The 17,064-nt window shown below is 42.0% G+C and overlaps 1 protein-coding gene across 3 annotated transcripts in view; it reads right to left on the reverse strand.

The window, feature by feature from the left end:
- Window positions 1-17,064, reverse strand: part of UXS1 (UDP-glucuronate decarboxylase 1) — a 134,556-nt gene that overhangs the window by 53,353 nt on the left and 64,139 nt on the right. The window contains exons 5-6 of one of the 3 annotated variants that reach the window (XM_080684076.1): window positions 15,621-15,666; window positions 12,702-12,756 (exon numbers count right to left, since the gene is read on the reverse strand). The exons of the other annotated variants lie outside the window; for them this stretch is intronic. The gene's annotated coding sequence lies outside the window, so the exon portion shown is untranslated. The remainder of the gene's footprint in view (window positions 1-12,701; window positions 12,757-15,620; window positions 15,667-17,064) is intronic. 3 annotated transcript variants of the gene reach the window in all.

Here is a 17,064-nt window from a genome sequence, read left to right on the forward strand (position 1 = left end):
CTCTAGCCAGGCTCACCAAGAAGCAAAGGGAGAGGACCCAAATAAACAAGATCAGAAATGAAAGAGGTGAAATAACAACAGATCCCGCCGAAATACAAAGGATTGTTAAAAAATACTACGAACAACTCTATTCCAACAAACTGGACAACCTGGAGGAAATGGACATATTCCTAGAAAAATATAACCTTCCAAAACTCAATCAGGAAGAATCTAAACAGCTCAACATGCCAGTAACTATGGAAGAAATTGAAGCAGTCATCAAAGAGCTTCCGGCAAACAAAAGCCCGGGGCCAGATGGCTTCACAGGAGAGTTCTACCAAACATTCAAGGAAGAACTAAAACCTATCCTCCTCAGACTATTCCAAAAAATTCAAGAGGAAGGAACACTTCCAAGCTCCTTCTATGAAGCCAGCATCACCCTAATACCAAAACCAGATAAAGACAACACAATGAAAGAGAATTACAGGCCAATATCCCTCATGAATGTAGATGCCAAAATCCTCAACAAAATTCTAGCAAATAGGATCCAGCAGTACATCAGAAAGATCATACACCATGACCAAGTAGGGTTTATCCCAGGAATGCAAGGATGGTTCAATATCCGCAAATCAATAAATGTGATACATCACATAAACAAATTGAGAGATAAAAATCACATAGTCATATCAATTGATGCAGAAAAAGCATTTGACAAAATCCAACACCCTTTCTTGATAAAAACTCTCAAAAAGGTGGGAATAGAAGGATCATACCTCAACATCATAAAAGCTATATATGATAAACCCACAGCTAACATCATACTCAATGGGCAAAAACTAAAACCATTTCCCCTAAGAACAGGAACAAGACAGGGATGCCCACTCTCACCACTCCTGTTTGACATAGTACAGATTTTAGAACTGTTACTATTTTTGTTCTTCTCTTGCTACTCCAAGTAGTGGGGCAGGAACCAAGCAATCAGTGGCTAATTTGAATTCAAGAAATAGCTTATCTGCTCCTAGTTTCAAATCAAGTGAAGGGTATGCCTTGAGATTCTATTCTTAGAAGGGAAAATTGAAGAACGCGTAGACTACCAGCAGCCAAAGCTAAACACTAAAGAAGGAAGGTGGCAGCGTTGTCACAATGCTGTATCAAGGCCTGGAAGGAAGAAAGTAGCTGCATAAAGTAGACCCAATGTAGGAAAGGAGCCTCAGGGGAGTGAAAAAAGACCTCAAAGCTGATTTTCCTGATCCGGGCAGGTTCACAATTCCAGCACCCCCTTCCTAACTCGTGCCCCTGGGCAAAACTACTAGGCATCAGCACTTACTGTCTCTCACAGTCTCTTTGGAACCTACTCCATCTCCTCTTACCTTTCAATGCCTCTTGCCCCAAGTAATGGGGCATGGGTCCTGACCCACACTGATATTTCAGGAGCAGGATAGCATAAATCATATATAAGATATCAAATGAGAGTTGCTAAGTACAGATTTGAAATACCTTTCTTAAAAAAGGCCTTTCTTTTTGTTTGCTTTGTGGCCTTCCACAATTTATGAGAAGCACCTGGTAATTAAACCCCAAGGTTGTTAGCTCCGCTGATTTAAACAGCTCCTCTGTTCAAACTGCAAGACAAGATAAACTACTCTCAAGGCTACGTTCTTGCATACCCCCTCTTTTTACAACTAAGGGATAATTCTTATCAAGGAGTCTCTAGTTAATAGAAAGTCCCCCTCCTACCTCCCCTTTGAACAAGCTCTTTTTGAACTTGTCATAACTTTTGCTCTAAGCATGTTTTACAGGCTCAGGGGGGAAAATAGGGCATCTGCCTGGACTGTCTCCTGAAAGACAAAGAAACTCAACTTCACCCAAAATCCTCCTCCCTTCCTTGTTACTTAACAACAATCAAGGATTAAAAGGGGAAACCACTCTTTTGCTTCTTGCCCTGTGTTGATTAGCAATACTTGGGCCTTTCCCTTCATGGAAAGTATAATAAACTTCCTCTCTGCATCTCTTCTTTTAGTTGTAAATTCTTTCATAGTCCTAACCCTAACAAAATTATTTTAAAAAATTCCAAGAAATAGGCTTTGTTGTTACTATCTTAATTGGAGAGTTGCTGGGGCAGGGGCACTGTCTTCATGCCCTCCACATCTCAACCGGCATACGGAATGCATCAATGGTTGCGCATCAATGGTTGCGGAAGAGAACAGAATATAACAGGTCGTTGGAAAGAGGCCCTGAAGCAAGTGTTCCTCACTGAAAGAACCATTACGTTGGAGGGTGGAGCAGAGGGCTTTCCTTTACAATCCAGACAATTCTCCTATTAGGAGCTTCCAGATTCTCAAAAGGTCAAGTCCCCCCTTGAGACTACAAAAATAGAGGCAGGCCGGTGGGAAGGTGTGAGGGAATGGGTGAGAAACTCAGTCTTCCCCCAGTTAGTTCTGTGCATCTCAGCACTTCCTGCTCTGTCCAACAGGCAGGGGCCATCTTTTTCCTTTCTTAACTTATTTTTCAATTACAGTGGACGTACAATACCATATTAGTTTCAGGTGTACAACATAGTAGTTGGATATTTATATACGCCATGACGTGATCACCACAATAGGAGAGCGGTTGTCTTTAGCACACCCCGCCATAGTGAGTGCGCTGCTGTGTGGACCAGGGCAAGCTCCACCTGCAGCCAGAGGAATCATGCTGGAAGGTGGGGGAGCCAACAGCAGCCTTTGCTGGGAAGTGACACTTTTTGTCACTGCAAATACTTCCTCAGTCACACAAGTGTAGGACAGCAAAGTAAACCTCAGCAATGCTTGTGTGCAATCCTCACACCTGCCACAATTCCCCTTGTCTTCTCATGTCCTCCACTCCAGACCCAATCCCGAGTTACAAATCCCACCAACAGAATGAAGTATGAATTAAATAATAAACATTTTCTTACATCCCCAAATTAATTCTTTAGTAACTACTTTATGCCATTTCAGACTCCAACCTTATTATTTAATGAGATAGCCAGTAAGGAAGTTTTTCTTAGAGTTCAAAGTATCATTATTTGCTATCTACTCAAAGAACATTTAATGATATTGAAAGGAATTTTAGAGACAGAAAGGCAGTTTTAGGGAAAAGGGGGGGTCCCTGGGAGAGGAATGCATGAGTGATGGGAAGGAGATAGCTCCAAGACGCCAGAATGCTTATCGCACTTTTGCAGAGGATGGAGAAATGTTACAAGAGGAAGCATACATTCAGAGAGGATAGAGGAATGTTGCAAGGTAAGAGGGAGAGGAAAGGGGGCACCACAGGGGCTCTGGGCTTTGAAACTGATACTCTGCATAAGAATGACCAACTAAGAAAGCACAAGGGTCATATATTAAAGGGTCCAATGAGAAAGGGTCTTGAAGAGACAAAGAGCTGCAGCCTTTATCAACCCGGAGACAGAGGCTCAAAAAGGATTGATGGTTCCCTCCCCCCCCCCCCCACCCCCCCCCCCGCTAAGAGAGAGTGAGCAAGTTTTTCCCATTTGGGGACCCCTTCCCTGAACCCTGCGCAAGCAAAGTGTGTATATGCTTCCAATAAACTGCCATATTTTTTACTAAAGAAGCGTTTTAGTCTACGAATTTATTCTTCAAACTTCGTAGGGCAAGAACCCACAAGGGGGAGATTCTGCGCCCCGAAGCCCATATATCAATATGAAGGTGGAATTTTTAAGGTGGCATGTAGTCAAAGTAAGGAAGAGAAAAAGCCCACATTAGCCATGTACTTGTACTTCTGGAAACGCACTGTCCCATTTCTTTCCCTGAAAAAATACAATAATGACCTTTCAAAAATATTTCTTGGAGGCTACTTTACTCAAAGTAACAAGCACACCAAGACAACATTATTTCCAGATACATTCTTACCCGCTAGTGCTGAGACGGTGGCCTGACCATTCCTAGAACAGAGCCAGGAAAAATACAACCAAATCAAGCTCCACTGGTTTCCACCACTAAATCAGGTTCGCACTTGACTTTCTAACCAATACATTAACTCAGGCTCATCTGTCACCTGACTTACTCACCAACCTGAAGAACAGAACCATTTTAGCATAAGCAGTATGGCAGAGCCAACAGGCAAATTCTTAACCTTTGCACCTATTTTAAAGGTAATTCTGACTGCCCAAGAAGCATAAGTTACTGGTAAATTCCTTAAGATTATATTCACACTTCCAGTTTATATGTGCTTCTCCATCCAGTTTAAAAAGCACAAAGAGAGGACGTTCAAGAAGTCTGCGTAGGAAGATCTGAACTTACCTCCTCCTCCCAGCTACACATGGAATGTGACAAACTATAGCTACATATGGAACAATGTGCTCTGAAAACTAGCTGAGCAGCTCCTTCAGAACAAGGATAAAAGGGCCACATCGAGTCGGGTAGCAGAAGCAGAATACTAGGTCTCGCTAAAAAACCCACCCAGGCTTAGTGACCCATGGCCAGGAGAGAGCTCACAAATACAGAGCTTCTCCCTGAGGAGTGTGGGTTTGTGCCCCACATCAAGCACCCCAACCCTTGGACTCTGCCTGGGAGACATGAGCCCCCAAAACATTTGGCTTTGAAACACAACAGGGTTTGCATCCAGGAGAGCCATATGGATGTAACAGAGATTCACTCTTAAAGGGCTTGTGCGGCCCAAGCTGGTTTGGCTCAGTGGATAGAGCATCAGCCACAGACTGAAGGGTCCCGGGTTCAATTCCAGTCAAGGGCACCTGGGTTGCAGGCTCAATTACAGGCCCTGGCTGAGGCTCGTGCAGGAGACTATTAGGGTTCTCTCTGGGAAGAAAAGGCACTGGTAAGAGGCATATTTGCATTCTTCCTCTACCTTTATAGTATTGGTGGGCACCATTTTTGCACTCTGCCTCTAACCTGCTAATGCCAGTGGGCATGCCTGGCACCTGCACCACTCCTATAGCCCCAACAAAGTTAAGTGGCCCCATGTAGCCCACACAAGGGACATCCCAGGCATGGCTCTTGTGGCCAGGATGAATTGTGTTTCTGGGCCCCATGGATCTGAAACAATTAGAGACAGTTCTTGGCAAACTATGACCACCCCCACCCCCCTAAGGCACAGCACAGACAGCAGACTGAAACACCTCAAGTCTTCCTTTGAAAAAGGGCTATTTATTCGTCCTCAGCTTCAGCCTGAGTGGCAGGCTTTCGGTGGACGACTCATCCCAGGGCTAAGGAAGGGTTCCTCACAGAACATGGGCCAGGGGAAGCTATCTTTGCACTCTCCCCTGGACTAGCTACAGCTTGCCAGGACCTACCAGAAAAGAGCTCAAACACTTGTCTGAGCCCTGAATTTTTGCAACTATTGCCAAGGAAAAAGCCCATAACTCACATGGGTCTGAAAGTCGTCAGGGTGCCACTGCAGTCCCACAGGACTATGTATGTTTGCATACTGTAAAAGCTGCAACCTGAGTGTCTAGACCAGCCGTGGGCAAACTACGGCCCACGGGCCGGATCCGGCTGTTCTATCCAGTTCTCTTGCTCTCCCCTCCGCTCCTTTACTTTGAATTTATATTAGTTCACACAAACACTCCATCCATGCTTTTGTTCCGGCCCTCCGGTCCAGTTTAAGAACCCATTGTGGCCCTCGAGTCAAAAAGTTTGCCCACCCCTGGTCTAGACTACAATCATCCTGAAAGCAGGTGCTGACTGAGATCCCACTCTCTGCAACACCACGGGTCTTGGCACCCCTTCATCGAGCCCCGACAAAGAATAAACCAGAATGCTTAGACAACCACCAGGTTCAAGAGACAACCGAGTGTCAGGGAAAGGCTAAACAGTAAGGTTCATCTCCTGCCTGTGGCCACCCTTCAGGACTGGCAGACAGAGACAGCTGTTTCACTAACACACAAAACAAAGAGTTAAGCAAATGAGGAAACAACGGAATTCCAAATGAAACAATAAAACACCAGGGAAAAAACATAATAAAACAAAGGCAAATAATTTACCTGATTAGATTTTAAAGTAATGATCATAAAGATGCTAACCAAACTCAGGAGAAAAATTTATAAACACAGCACAAACATCAAAAAAGAGAAAATATAAGTACCAAACAGATGTCATAGAGCTGAAGAAGAAAAAACTAAACTGAAAAATACAGTAGGGGGGTTCAATGGCAGATTAGAAGAAGCAAAAAAAAAAAGAATCAGCCTGTCGCGTTCATTCTGTTGAGAACGAAGCAGATCTGAAGCTGCAGAATGCGATAGCCATGCTTGCAACCGTGCATCCTCAAGTCTGGCTGCACGTCACTCTGCTGCTTCCTCAGCATGTATCTGAGCCATTCTTTGTCTGTTTCGCTTGTTCGCTGATGCCCATTCTTCCTCAATTTGATTTTCAATTACTCGTCGCACTGCTTCCGCTCCGCGAGTAAGACGACCTAGGTTTGATCTTCTGCAAGGCATTATTTGGATGAACTAAAGCAGATCGAACTATAATCACGAAATGAATGCTATGGTAAATGACATAGCTCAATTCCAACGCAATGTCACACGAAATAATTAAATCTAAATGAAAATAAATCGAAATCTATGAAAATTCAATTTAACAATGCAATCGGAAACATTGAAATGGAATCATAAAATATTTAGTATAGTGTGTGTTGCTTTTACGTCCAACAGATGGCGCTGTTTTTCAAAAAAAGCATGTTTTTACCTGTCACAGGTGTGACATCTATATAATAGTAGGTATAAGGTACATAAAAACACGCGCGTATTCGAATGCAACGTTGTGTCAAAATTTCAAAGCAATCAGTGAAGAACTTTCGGAGATTTAAGATTTTGAACAAACGAACATTTACATTTTTATTTATATAAGATATATCCTTAAAAATGTGAAGGTTTTACTAACCTAAGAAATGCTAAGTATTTAACAAGCCACCTAAAATTTAAGGCTTCTAAAAGTTAAAAGTTCAAATTAAATTGGGAAAGCTTATATAGTTATAATAATCAAATATATAAAGTGTAGAAATTCATTTTTGAGAAAAATAATTCTGGATTTTCACTAGAAAAATTAGTAGTTCAAAACATATTGTAGTCCTTACGTATACTACATATGGTAAAATTTCAACCTAGGATATAATATTTTATTGGCCTGATTAAAAAAGGATTAATTCTATGGTCTGAACCAAATTCTTAATATAAAAACCAGTTTAAATTTAATTAATACCTTTTAGAATAATTACAAAAAGTGTATAATATAATCTTTGGGTTATGTATATTTCATAGTCTTTCCAAGTTAAATTTCAAGACTTTAACCAAGAGATAGCTTTGGGACATTTCAAAGGCCCAGAAATGATTCAAGGATTTACTCTCTTCTTAAAAGAAATATTTTTTAACTAAATTAGGCCGATCTAATATACTTGAAATCACGTGGGAAGCTTTATCAAATAAAAATTAATAACTGTGTTCTATTTATATACATATATTTTAAATGTTATAAAAGTCTCAACCTCTAAGGGAGGGCAGGACAAAGTTACTGAATACTTCTTAAGCAGATTATTCAGCAACGGAATTTTAAAACAAGAAGCCTCACACAGCCTGCTCTTCAAATAGGCTAGGGCAGTGGTCAGCAAACTCATTAGTCAACAGAGCGAAATATCAACAGTACAACAATTGAAATTTCTTTTGAGAGCCAAATTTTTTAAACTTAAACTTCTTCTAACGCCACTTCTTCAAAATAGACTCGCCCAGGCAGTGGAATTTTGTGGAAGAGCCACACTCAAGGGGCCAAAGAGCCGCATGTGGCTCGCGAGCTGCAGTTTGCCGACCACTGGGCTAGGGGGATGGGGCAACATCTGTATTTCATAGGTTAAATGTATGAGTTTGCTTACTTTGCTTTTTCAATAAAGATGCCTACTTTAGTTACTTAATAAATTAGCTTTTTACAATAAAATTAAGGTCTCATATAAACTCATTTATATGAGAAGCCAATATTTTATAAGCAATTGGTTGTAACAAAATCCAAAGTAAAATTTGCATACATATGCAAATGAGCACTAGCCAAAAAGAATACTTGTTAAAAGTAAATTTTAAGCTTAATAAAAAGGAGAAATTTTAACACCTCTTCCGCTAATATTTACAAAGTAAACTAATAATTATTATTCAAGCATTAAATCTCACCATTAATAAGATACCATAAGTAAAAGGAGTTACTTTTACTTGATATGTATGCATTGCAGTATTGGCCAGCATACCTCTCTCCTACTGGTATTTCTAAAAGGCAACCAAGTTTGTTGCTCTGTTTAAAAGAAAGCAAAAGGTTTTTTAAAAGAAACTCCCTAAATGTGGCCTAGAAATTACTCTGGGAAAAAAAACAAAAGGAGATCCCCTTCAAATATCTAGAAAACTGTAATTAAAAATCAATGTATTAGGCCTCTAAAATCCCAACTTGTAAAACAAAAAAGGGGGAATAGTGGAGAAATCTCCTGTAAATAAACTACATTAAGCCTTAATTACTTCAAATTTTTTCACTTGTAATGCCAATGGCCAGACACCCATGAAATTATACTGGTGTCAGAATAAGCCAAAAGGAAAATGGTTTGGTTAAATAGAAAGATCCCGAGTCTGGTATATGGAAGGCTCCCTTTATTAACCTTTGGTAGAGGATATGCTTGTGTATTTCCAGAAAACTCCTCCAATCCCGTGTGGATTCCCCCAACATGAATCCGAGAGAGGACTTGCACCCTGAGCCTCACCCTGTACTTGTGACTGCAGACGACTGACTACTCCAACCACAGATAGCAGCAGCCCCATGCAACACGCTGATGAGACAGAGGAAAAACAGTCTAGAGATGGGGTATGGTAAAGACGCCTTGCCATGCTAGCAGTCATCAGCTGTGCGTTTGTGCAGGTTGCCCTGGACAAAGCCAAAGAAGGTTGGACCTGCATTGCCATTGCCCATCATTTGTCCACCATCCAGAACTTGAATATCATTGCTGTCATGTCACAAGGGGACAGTGATTGGGAAGGGGACACGTATAGAACTGATGGCCCAGAAAGAAGCCTACTACGAACTAATTACTTAAATACCTGACAATTTTTAAAAGGAAATAAAAGAACGCAATCCTTTTCACTGTATCTCCCTACATTTTCTTTTTAGCATAACCACTATTGCCTGTCTCATTCTTGTTCTTTTATGTTTAATTCTAGTTTGCAGATGTGGAATGAAAAGTCTTAAAAGGACACGAGCCCTGCAAGCGGCATACACCTTTCAAGATTTATTAAGAAAACAAAAACGGGGAATTGCTGGAGGCAAAGACCAACAGTAGTTAGCATAATTATGCAAGAAGTCCGCTGTAAGGCTAATGGACTTTGATACTCAGCAGGGCTGAAAGTCAGCATATTGCCCTGCTGTTGTCTGAATGGCTGAAGGCAATCCCCTAACCTGATAATACTTTTACTGTTTACCAAACTTTACCATTGATATACCTGTTTGTATTCTTAAAGGGCAAATGTGTATTCAAGTAAATAAAAGCTGATGGGTCGGGGTTTCAGAGAGCCTTTCCACTAGAGAAAGGTCTCTGCCTGGCTCCCCCATGCCTTCTAAATTTACATTTCTTGTCTAGGGTATTCATTTGTGCGTCAGCCCCTTCTCCAGAACTTGAACCTTAGCTGCAAATAGATACGGCATTCACAGAGATCCAAGTTGGCAGCAAAATAGGTGGAAGCTATACTCATCCTGAATAACAAACTGAAGAATAGGTAAAGAGAACTCTTATAGCCAAGGATTTACAGAAGAAGCTACATTGAGACTGGTAGGAAGGGGAGAGACATAAAAGGAATAGATCCATCCACATGGGTAGTGGCTTAGGTTCTGCATGGATATCTCAGCTGTAGTTCACAAACCCAAGCCGGGCTCCCTAGTCCAAAGAACCAGAGTCGTGAAGAGGCGCCAGCATAGCATCTGGCTGAGAAAAGCAGGGGTTTCTGTGCCTTAGATAGAGATAGGAGTCCTCTAAAAGGGCCAAAGCACAAAATCTCCTTCATAGGCACTCACCCTAGGGTCTGGCAGAGGGAGGGCAGAGCAGACTAGAGTTATGTGAGGAGAGAGTGGGATTTGTAGCTCTGGGGAGAGAGCTGAAGAGCCAGCCACATGGCTCCCTGAGAAGAGCTCCTCTCCTACACTCCATCTTTGTTAGCTGGAGCACTTCCCCCCATATGCCAATAGCCTGGGGATTACAATAGCCCCACCCTGTGGATTTTGCGCCTGCTGAGGAGTCTTCTGGGTCTGGGTGTAGAGGTCTGGGCAGACTCAGAGAGTGTTAGTGATTGAGTTGTGTGGGTTTGAGAGAGGGGCCATTCACCCCACTTTCCCGTGAACCTGACTGGTGCTTAGCCCTCACTGGAGATCCTCTACCTCCACTCTCCGGGCTCCACACAGCCACACCCTTCAGAATCTTGGTGGATCCACTCTGCCAAGGTCTGGGTTGAATCTGGACAGACTGACTTGAATGGCTCTGGCAAGCAGGCCACTCCCCACCCCTTCCACAAGCCTGGTTAGAGCTTCTCTGACACAAGAGATCCACTAGCCCCATCTTTCTAACTCACAAAGGCTGTGTCCTGCAGAGCTTTCTCCTCCCAGCACAAACGGGGACAGGCTGACTTGAGTGGCTCTAGGACAGGGGTGGGCAAACTTTTTGACTCGAGGGCCACAATGGGTTCTTAAACTGGACCGGAGGGCCGGAACAAAAGCATGGATGGAGTGTTTGTGTGAACTAATATAAATTCAAAGTAAAGGAGCGGAGGGGAGAGCAAGAGAACTGGATAGAACAGCCGGATCCGGCCCGTGGGCCGTAGTTTGCCCAAGGCTGCTCTAGGACATGGGCCATTTTTCCCTTGCACACCCAACTAGAGCAGAGCCTTACATTCACATAGCCAAATCTTGCTCTATTTGGGTCTGAAAAACTCTGCTGGCCTCATCCTGATGACTCCCCTAGACCTTGCCCACCACAAAGGTGTGTGTGGTGTATGGTATACCCTAGGACACTTGCTGAGTGGCCTCAGACCCAGCACTGGAACTGAGTTTGAACCTGAATCAATCTGGTGAACACCCCTACCTAGTTACTCACTGAGAACCTAGCTCAGGCAACTCGAGTAGTGCAAGATGCTCTTTCAGTGACTAGCCTAGCAGGCAGCCGGCAGGCAGAGGCAGGTGGAGGTGGATTTCAGAATGCCTTAGGTCTTTTGCTGATCTACTCCCAGGCCCAATCCTGATAAAAGCTAGCCTTGTTGTGAAACTTAGTCCTTTCCATGCACATTCAGGCTAAGCAAAGGCAGCCACAAACTAAATCGTTTATAGCTCCAAAAACATTGCCCACAACCAGTCACTGGCCTGCACCACAGTCCATCCGAAGAGGCCCCAGAACCTAAACACATCAGTGGCCAGCTTCAGACATCAGACCAGGATCCAATTATCTTCACAAGTGACACATCCAAAGGGAGATCTCTGCAGATACCAGACCCTTCTGAGGTGAATTCTGCTTCATGTAATCAGTACTTGCACAGCAGGTCATACACTGTGGTTGAGGTTGGTCTTCACAATCAGCCAGACACAGGGTTGACACCACACACGAATAAGCCAATAACAATCAAGACTCTATTGCAACAGAAGAGCCCACATAACCAATACATGGGACATTCCTGTAGCATCCAGATCAGGTGATCAAGGAAACTGCACCACTAGTACCACAGGACACCTACAAAGACTAAAATATAGAAACAAATACAAAGATGCAGCCAAAATGGGGAGACAAAGAAGCATGCCACAAATGAAAGAACAGTAGAAATCCCCAGAAAAAGACTAAATGAAATTTAGGTAAGCAATTTATCAGGATAGAGTATAAAAAAAATGGTTATAAGGATGTCCTAGGAACTTCGTGAGACCTTCAAGGATCTTAGTAGGAATGACCACAACATGCAAAGAGGACACAGAAACCATAAAAAAGAACCAGTCAGAAATGAAGAATACAATATACGAAATGAAGAATACATTGGAAGGAATAAACAAAATTGGATGAAGTGGACAAATGAATCAGTGATTTGAAAAAAAAGATAGAAAAGCTACCCAATCAGAACAACAATAACAAAATTTTTTTAATGAAAATAGTTTAAAGAACCTTAGGGACAAAATGAAGTGTATCAACATTCACATCATGGTGGTAGAGAAAGGAGAAGAGAGTAAAGAATTGAGAACCTATTTAGAAGAAATAATGACTGAAACTTCTGTAACTTGGTGAAGGAAAAAGACACACAAGTTCAGGAAGCACACACAATCCCAAAGAAGATAAACCCAAGGAGGCCCACACCAAATACATCTTAATTAAAATAGCAAGGTTAAAGACAAAAAAGGATCTGAAAAGTAGCAACATAATGAAAATTAGGTACCTAAAAAGGAGCTCCCATAATACTTTTAGCTCATTTCTGAACAGAAACATTTCAGGTCAGAAGGGAGTGGAATGAAATATTCAGTGCTGAAAAGGAAGGACTTTCAACAAAGACTACTTTACCCAACAAAACTAATATTTAAAATTGAAGACGACTTAAAGATCATTCCAGACAAATGAAATCTAAATGAGTTTGTTAAGACCAACCCAGTATTATAGGAAAGGTTAAAGGGCCAATAAAGAGAATGAGAAAAAAGAAAGAAAAAAAAAGAGCTAAGGAACATAGTTAAATAAATAAAATAGCAATAAATACATACCTATTAATAATCACTTTAAATAGTGTAAATTCTTCAATCAAAAGGCATAGGGTAGCTGAAAGGATAAGAAAAAAAAGAGCCATATACATGCTGTCTAAAAGAGACCCACCTGAGAATGAAAGATATGCACAGACTAAAAGCATAGGGATGGAGAAAGATATTTCATGCAAATGGAAAGGGGAAAAATATCTGGGATAGCGATAATTAGACTTTATTTAAAAAAAATTTTAAATATGTTTTTACTGATTTCAGAGAAATAGCAACACCAGTAAGAAAGAAAAAACAATTGGCTGCCTCCTGCATGCCCCCTATTGGGGATTGAGCCTGCAATCCAGGATTGTGCCCTGATCATGAATCAAACCGGCAACCTCCAGGTTCATGGGACAATGCTCAACCAACTGAGCCACACTGGCCGGGCTGACAAAATAGACTTTAAACAAAGGCTATAGTAAGAGATAAAGGAGGACATTACATAATGATAAAGGGAGCAATCCAACAAGAGAATATAATCCTTATAAACATCTATATACCCAATGTAGTAACATCGAAATATGTAAAGTCAACCATTATTGACATAAAAGAAGATACTGACAATATTACAGTTATAGTAGGAGATTTTATCATCCCCACTGACATCAATGGAGAGATCTTCTGGGCAGAAAATCAATAAGGAAATGGCAGCTTTAAATAACACAATAGATCAGATGGATTTATTGATATCTTCAGAGCATTTCACCCCAAAGCAGAATAACATACGTTCTTTTCAAAGTACATATGTCCTTTCTAGCATACAACACATGTTAGGACACAAAACAAGTGTCAATAAATTTAAGAATATTGAAATTATATCAACCATCTTCTCTGACCATAAGAGTATGAAACTAGAAATCAATCACAATAAAAAACTGAAAAACTCACAAAAGCATGGAGGCTAAATAACATGTTACTAAACAAAGAATGGGTTAACAATGAGATAAAAAAAGAAATCTAAAGATATGTTGAAACAAATTAAAATAAAAAACAACCCAAAATCAATGGGACAAAGTTAAAGCAATCCTGAGAGGGAAATTCGTAGCTTTACAGGCCAACCTCAGGAAGTAAGAAAAATCTCAAATGAACAATCTAACTTTACACTTCAAGGAATTAGAAAAACAACAAACAAAGCACTAAGTGAATAGAAGAAAGAAAATAAAAAAGATGAGAGCAGAAATAAACAAGACAGTCCAAAATAGCAACACAAAATATCAATGAAATAAAGAGCTGTAAAAAAGGAGGAGCTCTTACCCTTTAAGACAGCATGGAAAGACCTGGAGATTATTATACTAAGCAAAATAAGCCAGTCAGAGAAAGACAACCACCATATGATTTCACTCATATGTGGAATCTAGTGAACAAAATAAACTAACAAACAAAATAGAAACAGATTCATAGACTGTAAGCTGTGAGACATGAGGAGGGTTGAGGAGCTAGGTGAAATATGTACAAAGATTAAGCAGGTAAAAAACAACATAAAAACTTATAGCCCTGGCCGGTGTGGCTCAGTTGGTTGAGCATCTTCCTATAAACAAAAAAGTCACCAATTCGATTCCCATTCAGGGCACATGTCCAAGTTGCACTTTGTTCCCAGTCAAGTGCATATGGAAGGCAACTGATATATGTTTCTTTCTCTCTCCCATCTTCTACCTCTAAAAAAACAATAATAATTTTTTTTCAAAACAAAACAAAACTCATACTCACAGACAACAGTATTGTGATTACCAGAGATAAAGGGTTGCTACAGGAGGAGACAGGAGAGGGTATAGAGGAGGATAAATGGTGTTGGAAGGAGATTTGACCTGGGTGGTGATCATACAATATAATATACAGATAATGTATTATATAATCATACACTTGAAATCTATATATTTTTATTATCCAATGTTACCACAGTAAATTCCAAAAACATTTTAATAATAATTTTTCTAACAGTCCAGGAACAGACCTGGCTGTTGTTGCTCAGTGGTTAGAGCGTCGGGCCATGCACTGAAGAGTCACAGGTTCGATTCCTGATCAAGAGCATGTACCTGGGTTGGAGGTTTGATCCCTGGACTCAGTTGGTGCACATATGGCAGGCAACCAATCAATGTGTCTCTCTCACATTGACGATTCTCCCCATCTACCCCCACCTTCCACTCTCTAAAAATCAACAGAAAAATATCCAATCTTCCTCTTGCCCTAAACAGGAGATGTCTTGTGAGGGCCCAAACAAGATGGCACTGGTCACCTCTTTGTTCTTTTTGTCTTTTCAGATGAGCTCCTCATCTACCATCAAGGTCAGCACTCCCCCAGGTTGGATACTGAGGAACTGAGATTCGTTTGACCCACAAACCCTTAAGAAAAAGCTCCTGATCTTTTGTACTCTTGGGTGGCCTCAATATAAGCTTGCAGATGGAGAGACATGGCCCCAGAGGGAAGTATAATACATCTTGAGACCAGATCTTGCCTGTAGGAGGGAAGGGAAGTGGTCTGAGGTCCTATATGTTCAGCCTTCTTTGCTTTAAGGGACAATCAGAAATTGTGGCAGCAGTGTAGAATTGATCCCTCGCTTTTGGTAGCACTAATCCAAAGTGGTACCAGAGAATCAGAACCCCCTAGGGAGATAGCGGAGTCTAGTGCTCCATCAAGTGTATCTGAATCATCTTGTCCTCCTTATCCAGGACCACTGGGAGAACCAGTCCTGCCTAGACCAAAGGAGATTCGGCCACCCCGGCCCTCAGCTACTCTCTGTCTCCTTCAGGTGGTGGCCCAGGGAGAGCTCGAACCCACTTGGGTTCAGGTACCACTTTTCCTACAAGACTTAAGACAAATTAAGATGGATTGGGGGAAATTTTTAGATGACCCTGACAAGTACATAGACGTTATCCAGGAGTTAACACAAACCTTTGATTTGTCATGGAAGGATGCAATGCTTCTCTTAAGTCAGACTCTGTCAGGGTGAGAGAAACGGTCAGTCACAGAGGCAGCTCAGCAGTTTGGAGATGAATACTTAGCAAATGCTGGTGGGGCCTCCCTAGATCAGATTGACCATTACCCCATTGGCCAACAGGCTGTCCCCTGGGAAGACCTAAATAGCTTGATGATGAGCTAGAACAGTGGTCAGCAAACTCATTAGTCAACAGAGCCAAATATCAACAGTACAACGATTGAAATTTCTTTTGAGAGCCAAATTTTTTAAACTTAAACTTCTTCTAACGCCACTTCTTCAAAATAGACTTGCCCAGGCTGTGGTATTTTGTGGAAGAGCCACACTCAAAGGGCCAAAGAGCCGCATGTGGCTTGCGAGCCGTGGTTTGCCGACCACTGAGCTAGAAGATTGGAATAGGAAACATTTTCATGCCTGTGTGATTCAAGCGTTAAGAATGTATCGCTCCAAACCCTTGAACTACTCTAAGTTGTCAACTATAGATCAAGGGAAGGATGAGAATCCCTTGGCCTTTATGGACAGACTCAGGGAGACACTGACAAAGTACACTTCCATGTCCCCAGACTCTTTTGAGGGCCAACTTCTTTTGAAAGACAAATCTGTTGGCCCCAGACATTAGCAGGAGATTACAGACATTGGCAACAGGCCCTGACAGTACCTTAGAGAACCTCCAAAAAATCGCCACCTCAGTCTTTTACAACCGGAATCAAGAGGAGGCCAAGGAGAGGAAGGCCAAAGGCAAAGAGAAGACTTGCAGACCTGGTTGTAGCGCTCTAAGAGGCTGTCATAAATCAGGGACTCGGGGGATGCAAGTCTCCCACAGTTACTTGCAACAACTGTGGCTAGCGAGGGCATGTCCGGAGAGACTGCTTGCAGGGAAGCAGCAAAACACCCCCTAAGCCTTGTGCTATCTGCACAGGGAACGACTGGAAGGTGGACTGTCCAAAGGGGCACAGGCCACCCCGGGCTGATTCAGCATCTCAGATGGTCCAGCAGCAGGACTGATGGGTCCTGGGGCCTTCCCACCTGGCTCTGACATGGACTGTCATCTCCACCCAGGTGCCCCGGGTAACCCTGACTGCTGAGGACAAGGAAATTAGTTTCCTCCTCAACACTGGAGCCACCTTCTGTGCTTTCCTCTCCAACCCTAGCCTACCCTCATCCCATAATGTGACCGTTAAAGGCCTTTCTGGGGAGCTGGTAACTAGGCATTTCTCTCAGCCTTTGAGCTGTAACTGGGACAACTTTTCTCACATGCCTTCCTTATTTTACCAGAAATTCCAACTCCCCTATTGGGGCTAGACATCTTGGCCCGTTTTGGGACCAACATTTGCATGGCACCAAAATAAGTACTCTGCCTATCGTTAGTAGAGACTGAAATTGACCCCAAAGTGTGGGCAA

This window comes from Plecotus auritus (genome assembly GCF_963455305.1).
Source record: "Plecotus auritus genome assembly, chromosome: 8".
NCBI lineage: Eukaryota > Metazoa > Chordata > Mammalia > Chiroptera > Vespertilionidae > Plecotus > Plecotus auritus.